Source organism: Ambystoma mexicanum, chromosome 12, assembly GCF_040938575.1.
Source record: "Ambystoma mexicanum isolate Mex_15411 chromosome 12, UKY_AmexF1_1, whole genome shotgun sequence".
In the NCBI taxonomy this organism is placed as follows: Eukaryota; Metazoa; Chordata; class Amphibia; order Caudata; family Ambystomatidae; genus Ambystoma; species Ambystoma mexicanum.
In genome coordinates this window covers 528,587,204-528,594,978 of record NC_090936.1, presented here as the reverse complement: position 1 = coordinate 528,594,978, position 7,775 = coordinate 528,587,204, and positions in this window count along the sequence as shown.

Sequence of the window (7,775 nt, the reverse complement as noted above, 5' to 3'; positions counted from 1 at the left end):
ACTTAAAACTCCTGAGATAAGTCTGACTGCTCAGCCCTCGCTACCACTTTACTGTGTAGTACAGGCTGTACCAAAGGTGAAATTGTGCTGACACTTGTAGTCCTAATAACCTGTAGTGTTCCCAAAGGGTACTGCAGCTGATTCTGCCTCACAGGGACAAGAGGAAATACTTTCTGGACAATATCGTTGAGAGGGCAGAGGTCCTGGATCATCCTCCAACTCCCCTCTATAGCTTTCTTAATGGGGTACACAGCAGTGTTACAAGGGGAAGTAGAGGGGACAATTATGCTTTGCACTAAGAGTGCTTGCAGTGTCTCTTGAATCCCTTCCTCTTCTTCCCTTGACAGGGGGTACTGCTTCACTCTGCGTAGTATAGCTCCTGGCTTAAGTGTTATCTTTACAAGGGTCACTTCCCTTAACAATCCCACATCATGGGGGTTGGTAGTCCACAGGTGGGGCAGGACCTGCTGCATGTCTTTCTCACAAAAGGGCGGTGGTCCACTGACGATAGCCATGAGGGGGCTTGGCACTTTTCTGTACTGCACCATAATATCACAAGGAATACTGATTTCTAACACAAGCTCTGCATCATTGTTGTCGTCAGTGAACAAATCTTCATCATTTAATTCACGCAATGGTATATTGAGATAAATTCACAGCACTATGCGCCACTAGCACCCATGAATGTCAGTACCAATTACATCAATTCTTTTAGCAGACACTTGCACCCCTTCTAGATCTAAGGACACAATGGCACCAGCAAACATTTCAGGGGTTGCTTCGGGACAAAAGACAAAATATGGTACTCTCCATTCCTTCCTAGTAAGTTCAGGTACTGCTCTTGCTAGGACTCGAATTCCATGAACACACATGTCCGGGTTCACTGGTATCCCTCTCACTTTTAGTTCATTGGCCACAGCATGGATTATCAACATAGCTCTAAGGGAACACATGCCGGGGGTGGAGCAGACAATCCCTCTCTCAGTGAATGATATGGTCATGTTTAATTTGCTGAGCAAGTCTCTTCCCAATAAATTCACGGGGGGACTTTCATAATAAAGTAGAGGTGCTTACACTACCTTTCCCCCTATCTTAACATTCAAATCTTCTGTGTAAGGAACCGTGAACACAGCCCCGGAGAATGCTTGCGTATCGAGAGTTTGACCAGATAACGGAAGTCACATTCACAGAAACATGGCTTTTCCGCACTCGAGTCCACCATGAAGAAGAACTGTTTGTTTCCTATCTCCGACCCCACCAGTGGTTCCTCTTCTGGATGCACGGTAGTCGATAGTACTGGACACGCAAGTGCTCTCTGCGGGCTGTCCTATTCGGATAGGTGTCTCTACCCAGGCAAGAAAAAGGGTCTCCTCACAGTACACAGGCCCCTGGTATAACACTGGTGTACCTTTCAGGGCGGTGGCAAAAGGGTCGTTGTTCCTACTTGTTGGGTGGGGCAGTTCTAGGGTGATTGCATCATGTGAGCGGGGTGATGGAAAGTACCATGGCCAGGCATTGATGGAGTAACTGGGGGTAGGCATTACAGTTGGCTCCCAGTATCTATAAAAATATATCTAGAGTTAGAAATCTTGAACCAGTGGTAAAAAGATCACTTGTCCTGTTATCATCCTACAAAAACTTTTTTTTTAAACTTTGATGGTTTGGCTACTGAGAGGCTGATAGGGTTTTCAAGCTTGGCAAAAAAAGAGACACTACAATATCTGAATTCTTATGTCAAGCAGTAAATAAATGTCTGACAGATGGAGGGGTTATCAATCCTAACAGAGACAAAAGTCAGACAGAGGAAGGGTCTAGGAATAAAGAGACACAATTGAAATCTAAAGAACCCATACCAGCAATAATAGAGCTAAAATCTGCATACATGCCACTTCAATCAGCAAAAACTGAGTCAAGAAACAACATGACATCTAATCAGAGGGGTATGCCACCACAGAGGACACACCCCAAACTCCTGTGTTCCAATCTGTTGATCCAATCAAGAGTCTTACACTAGCCGTGGATATCTGGTAAATGTCCCCAGGGTGGGATTTCACCCCGATATGTCAGGCATAAATAACAATCAAAATCAAATGTACAATGGCCGGTACCAGACACTGGGGACACACAGCAGATTTGACCCTGTTACAATGGTGTATGGTCACCAAGAAAGACCAATGTATGTGGATAGATTAATTGAAAATGGAAATCAGCATAGGGGACAATTCCCATGAAAGACAAAATATGAACTATGTCCCTCGCCTTTATAACCAATCACCACCACCAGTCGACCATGGTCAAAGGATGGTCACTCCGCGTTCCCCACCACCTATGGCTCATGAGTTCAGAAGTAACACAAATAGAAATCAAACTCCGGAGAGGTACCAGAATAGGCACTATCAGGGTGAGTTTAACCAATACAGGCCCAGGCCGCAAAGAGAAGAATCCAGGGTCATGGACAGGGTTCAATGCCTAGCGGGCCAAGTCAAAATGTCGTCTAAAGAAATAGGAAAGCTCTGTGCAGTTCAAAAACAGCAGCCAAGTGAAGGTACAGAATGCCATTGGAGTGATCTTGTGCGTTCTGACAAGTGACTATTTAATAGCCCCTGCACTGATAGAAATACCGAAATTCAAGAATCACCTTTGTATATTCATCCTGAATTGCCTGCGGATTAAAAAATAAGAATACAAATGAATGAAAGTGAGACAGGGAATGCCAACACACACAAAAAGGGAGTGTGTTTCAATTTAGAGTTGAATCAGACTATTGAAGTGTGTGAAAATGAAGAACAAAAGGGGAAAATGAACAAGAAATACCTAAAGAACAGAGAGACAGATTTAAATAAAACATCCAATGTGAAAATAAAACTCCTGATTAAGAGGTAAGATTGGTAGTTATAATATCGTCCCTAAATAGTCAGAATACTTTAGAGCTCCAGACAGAACAAATGGTAGCTCAAAAGGATGGCGCAGGTCTGTCACCTGAGGAGTATTTTGAACCACACTTATTCCAAGAGACAAAAAGGACAGGCACCATGCAAAACACAGATAAGTGTCATGTGGCAGAAAATGACAGGCTGCCACACGACATTTGTGAAAATGTTCAGTCAAAAAGTTGCAGTGTGAACACTGGTAGTCACAGATCAGAGGGGCAGTCAGTGGCTACACTCCAAATGTGTTCTGAGCACAGGAAAATAGACAAAGAAATCCAAAATAAAGTGGGTAAAAAGGAGGGAAAAATATCACTCCACATACCCATGTGTTTAGCAATGTGTAACGCTCACCTGGTATCCATGGGGACGCCATTCAGCCTGTTCTGACCTCTTACGACCTCAAACCCTTCCCTGGAGTCTACTCGACTGGAGACTGGGCCTGAAACACAGTATTGGTAGAGTTTAACTCCCTATTGTCTCTGTGTGTTTGAACCCCTTCTTCCCCGGGGTCCAACCCTTAGCTTTGATCCACAGCTCACCTTGTTTTTTTGGATAGTGTGCTCTCCGTCCTGCTTTCAGCACAGGGGCGCGCTGATTGATGCGGGCTCATTGCTGCCTAGTTAGTTCACTGGCAAGAGTCCAACAGGTAAGTATAATGAGTCTTTTGAACAGTTCTCTAACTTCGTTCCTTTCCTTCATTAGATGATGGCAGGCGTCCGGGGATGGCGGCGTGCTGCTGAGATGAGTAGCGCTGAAGGTGAGGGAGAGCGCGATGCGCGATGCGACCCTTTCGTATTTGTATTGAACTGAGTTCTTTTTCTGTGTCTTTTAGGTGCCGCAACATTTTACGCATGAATGCCGGTTAAGGAGAAATAATGCGGTGAGTAAGCGTGGTATGCGGCGCCTTTAGATGTTTCCACGCTAAACTGAGTGTCTTTTCCCTCTTGCAAATGGATGAGAAGTTCCGGAGACAGAGTTCTCCCAGAGCGGCTGGGATTCACATAAGCGTTTGAAGCTCGTACGGTCTTTAAAATAAGCGAAGATTTGCTGAATGCTTACTAATGCCTTTTTTCTGTTCTTTTCCCTTTTCCTGAGGAAGCGGCGGACCGGGATGGGATGACACTGCTGAAGATGCCCGCAGAACAGAAGGAGAGATAAATGATGGGCAGAAGCGCCGCAAGGTAGGGCTGTTCCAAACGATGTTCTTGTTCTTGCAGGAGCTGAGCGCAGAAGAAAGATGCAGGCCTACTGGAGACCAATACGAACACAGTGAGTGTCACGGTGCAGGTGCAGAAAACGCAGAGCGTGTTTCTCAGCCTGGGCATGTCTTAAATAGTCTCTGGGTATCCCAGGTGTCTCTGGGCTGAACCACACCCAAAAGACTAGACGGCACATGCAGTTCTTGGAAACACAATATGTGGGGGCATCCATCTTGTCCCCATCAATAAACTACAAGTCCAATCCCCAATGTTATCCTATGGGAGTGTGTGAGTCTGGTGCCACAAGCGCTAAGTCTGACTCCAAGTGGGTCTTTGGAGAGATGGAGAGGCCCTTGAGGGCCATGCAGGTGATTGTGGCCTGGCTCCAGCCTGACATCTTGGAAGGCTGGGGACATGAGGGGCAGGAATCATGACACAATGAGTGAAAAGGGGTTAAGGAAGGTGAGTCCTGAAATCAGCAAAAACCCGCACTTTTGTGTGTGATAGAGGAGGCTGAGGACAGGTATCATGCTCCTATCACTGTGCAAGAGAAATGTAATGTATTTGCAATGATTGACACAGGGGCCCAGGCCACGATAATGTCAAAGGAGTTAGTGAAAAGTATCAATGAAGGGAGATCCCCACAAAATCACGTAAAGGTGAGACAAAACGAAGGCCCTGTGCACAACTACAATGGTGAAGAAATCCGTATTGCAGGTATCACGGAGGTTGACATAAAGATAGGGAAGCATCAGATGAGACAGGACATATTGATCACATCCATTAGTAAAATACCATTTCTCATAGGGACGAATTGCCTGAAGAGGTTATCGCTCCTCATTGATGGGAGAATAAAAGGGGTTATTATGGTCCCTAGCCAAAAAACCATTGAGGTCTAAGAAAATAATGACACAAAACAACAATGTAAGAGAATGCCATGCTGTGGCTAAATCAGAAAGTGCAGTAGAGGTATTTCTTCAGAATTGCTTTGTGCCTAGTGTCACTGTCATTCTCATGTGTCAGGGTGAAATGTGGGTGAAAAAGAGAATCAGTCTCTGGAGATTTATTTGTAACCCAAGGAAAAAATGGCAAACAGAAATAGATGAAAACACATTGTGCTTTTATCTAAAGGAAGAGAAATGCTAGCGAATTGTCACTCCAGAGATAAACACAGAAAAAACAATTTCACCCCTTTCTGAAATACACATGGGAGATGGGCAGCCAAGGATCTCTATCCATAAGAAAATTGCAAACCATCAGAATGGAGCTGTTAGAGCAGCAAATGGCCTAAGTAAACATTCAAAGATCTCAGTCGAGAGGAGGAATCTTTACTGGCTTCCAGTTGGTCAAAGAATTACATTAATAGTTTTTAAATGCCTATCTGGTACGGCACCCAAATATCTCTCGGATAAAATACAGAAAGTACCTCTTAGGAGAAATCTGCGATCCAACAATAATAAGGATTTACTTCAACCTCGCCAACTCCTAAAAATAGTTGGTAGTATCAATTTTAGCTTCTGGACCCCAAGATTTGGAATTCACCGCCTCCGTCTATAAAAAAAAACTGTGGATCCATTAGCACTTTTAAAAAGCAGCTCAAGACTTGGTTGTTTGATGATGGCACTGAGTAATCTCTCTTTACTTCATGCTCTGGTTTCCTGATTTTCTGTCGGCTTGCGCTTTATGTTTTTATGTTCTGTTCTTGTCCATGTGAGCGCTGTGAGGCCCTTAGGCAATTTAGCACTATATAAAAAGCAATATAGATAGATAGATATAAATGGGCATTCTTAAATGATAGAAGCCACTTCAGCACTTGAGCATTAAAGAAGTTTCATTAATGAGAAAGTACTACAGCAGATAATTGACAGTGAGGGGATCCCGAAATTCAGAATAAATAACCAACACATCTTTGGTTTGGATGATCCAGAGTCAGGGCAAAGGGTTGTAGGAATATGCATGTTAAAGAGTACAATTGGTCCTAAGAGTATCCATCACAATGCGTGGATCGTGAGCAGGACACAAAATACATTTTACTTGGGAAATGACATCAAAAGGTTTGGTCCAGATTAGGAATTCGAGGACAAAAGACAAGATTATCATTGCGCGCAGAGGCACATATGAATTTGAATTGCAGATGAGAAAGGATGTTACCATCACCCATTCACGAGACAAGTTACAATATCGTTACAATACAGACAGGGACAACAATTAAAAGACAAAAATTAAAAGAATCTGATGCATTTGTATGTCTGAATGAATCCATGAGGCAGCAAGGACTAGAATGCAAATATGCACCAGTGATAGAGATTGGGCAGGGACCCATTAACATTCTGGTGGACAATAAAGGATGCCAGCACATTCATTTAGAAGACAATTCAGTGATAGGAATGGCAATACAAAAATCTCATTGTACTGCAGATTTCATTAATGCAGTAATTGGGAGCATCCCTGAAAGACATGTGACTGTGCAGGGTGAGTTGCCAGAATCTTTGGACTCTCAACCTAACAGAATCTTTAAAGTTCAGTCTGTGTATCTTTATGAGTCAAGTGAAGTTGTGTGCTGTCATCAATATGATTGCATCCTATTCAAATTAAATGAGGCTAAAACAGAAAAGCAGCATATTGAAATGGAATCCAATATTCCAAAATATTTAAGTGTGTCGACTCTCCAAATAGATACAGCCACACAGTTAGAGAAAAGTACATTTCTCTGTTAGAGGACTTCCCGGAGTTCTCTAAAAGGTAGATGAGCAGATTCAGGCTGCAGATGCTGCAGATGCCTGCACAAACGAAGAAGAAAAGGACCAATTAAGAAAAATATTTATGGAATTCAAAGTGGTTTTTGCCAAAGACGCATATGATTGTGGATTAACACATTTGCATGTTGCCACATTAAGAGAATGACATGATAGGGAACATTTGTGCGACAATATAGGTTGCTCCTGGCAAGTTTGGAATCACTAGCTGAAATAATTAAAAATTTAGAATCCAGAGGAATTACTAGGCCAATTCATAGCACATCAAACACTCCCATATTAGGTGTGTTAAAACCTAATGGCCAATGGTTTTTGTGTGCAGATCTATGAGAATTAAACAAAAGGGTACTGGTCTCAAAGTGGCCCCTTCCATTTATTGATCAGGGTCTTGCACAAGTTCACGGGTGAAAGGTGTTCACCACATTAGATCTTACAGCTGGATACTGGTGTGTACCACTGGCTGAAGAGATCTGCAATTTGTTTACATGTTCTTTTGACAAATCACAACATATGCATGGTCCCGAGCATCTTTTGGATATGTCGATAGTCAGAGTGAATTTGGGATATTCCTGAGCAAGGCGCTCCCAGGTGCAGCGGAAAGGCAGACAATAGTTTACGTGGATGATGTGCTGATTAAGAATGCAGATCTGAAAAAGCCATTTCAATGAAATTAGACATATACTTGGCAGTTTATTTGTTTGTTTGTTTATTATTTATAGCGCGCACCAAACCCGAGGGTAACCGGGCGCGTTGTTCAAGGATACTTTAAACTTTACAGGTTACGCATGCTTACAAGTGGTGGTTATACATCGTAGAAATTACATAATGCAGGACAGTAGGGAGAATATACAATGTGCATAATATAAACATATAACATAATATAAACAGAA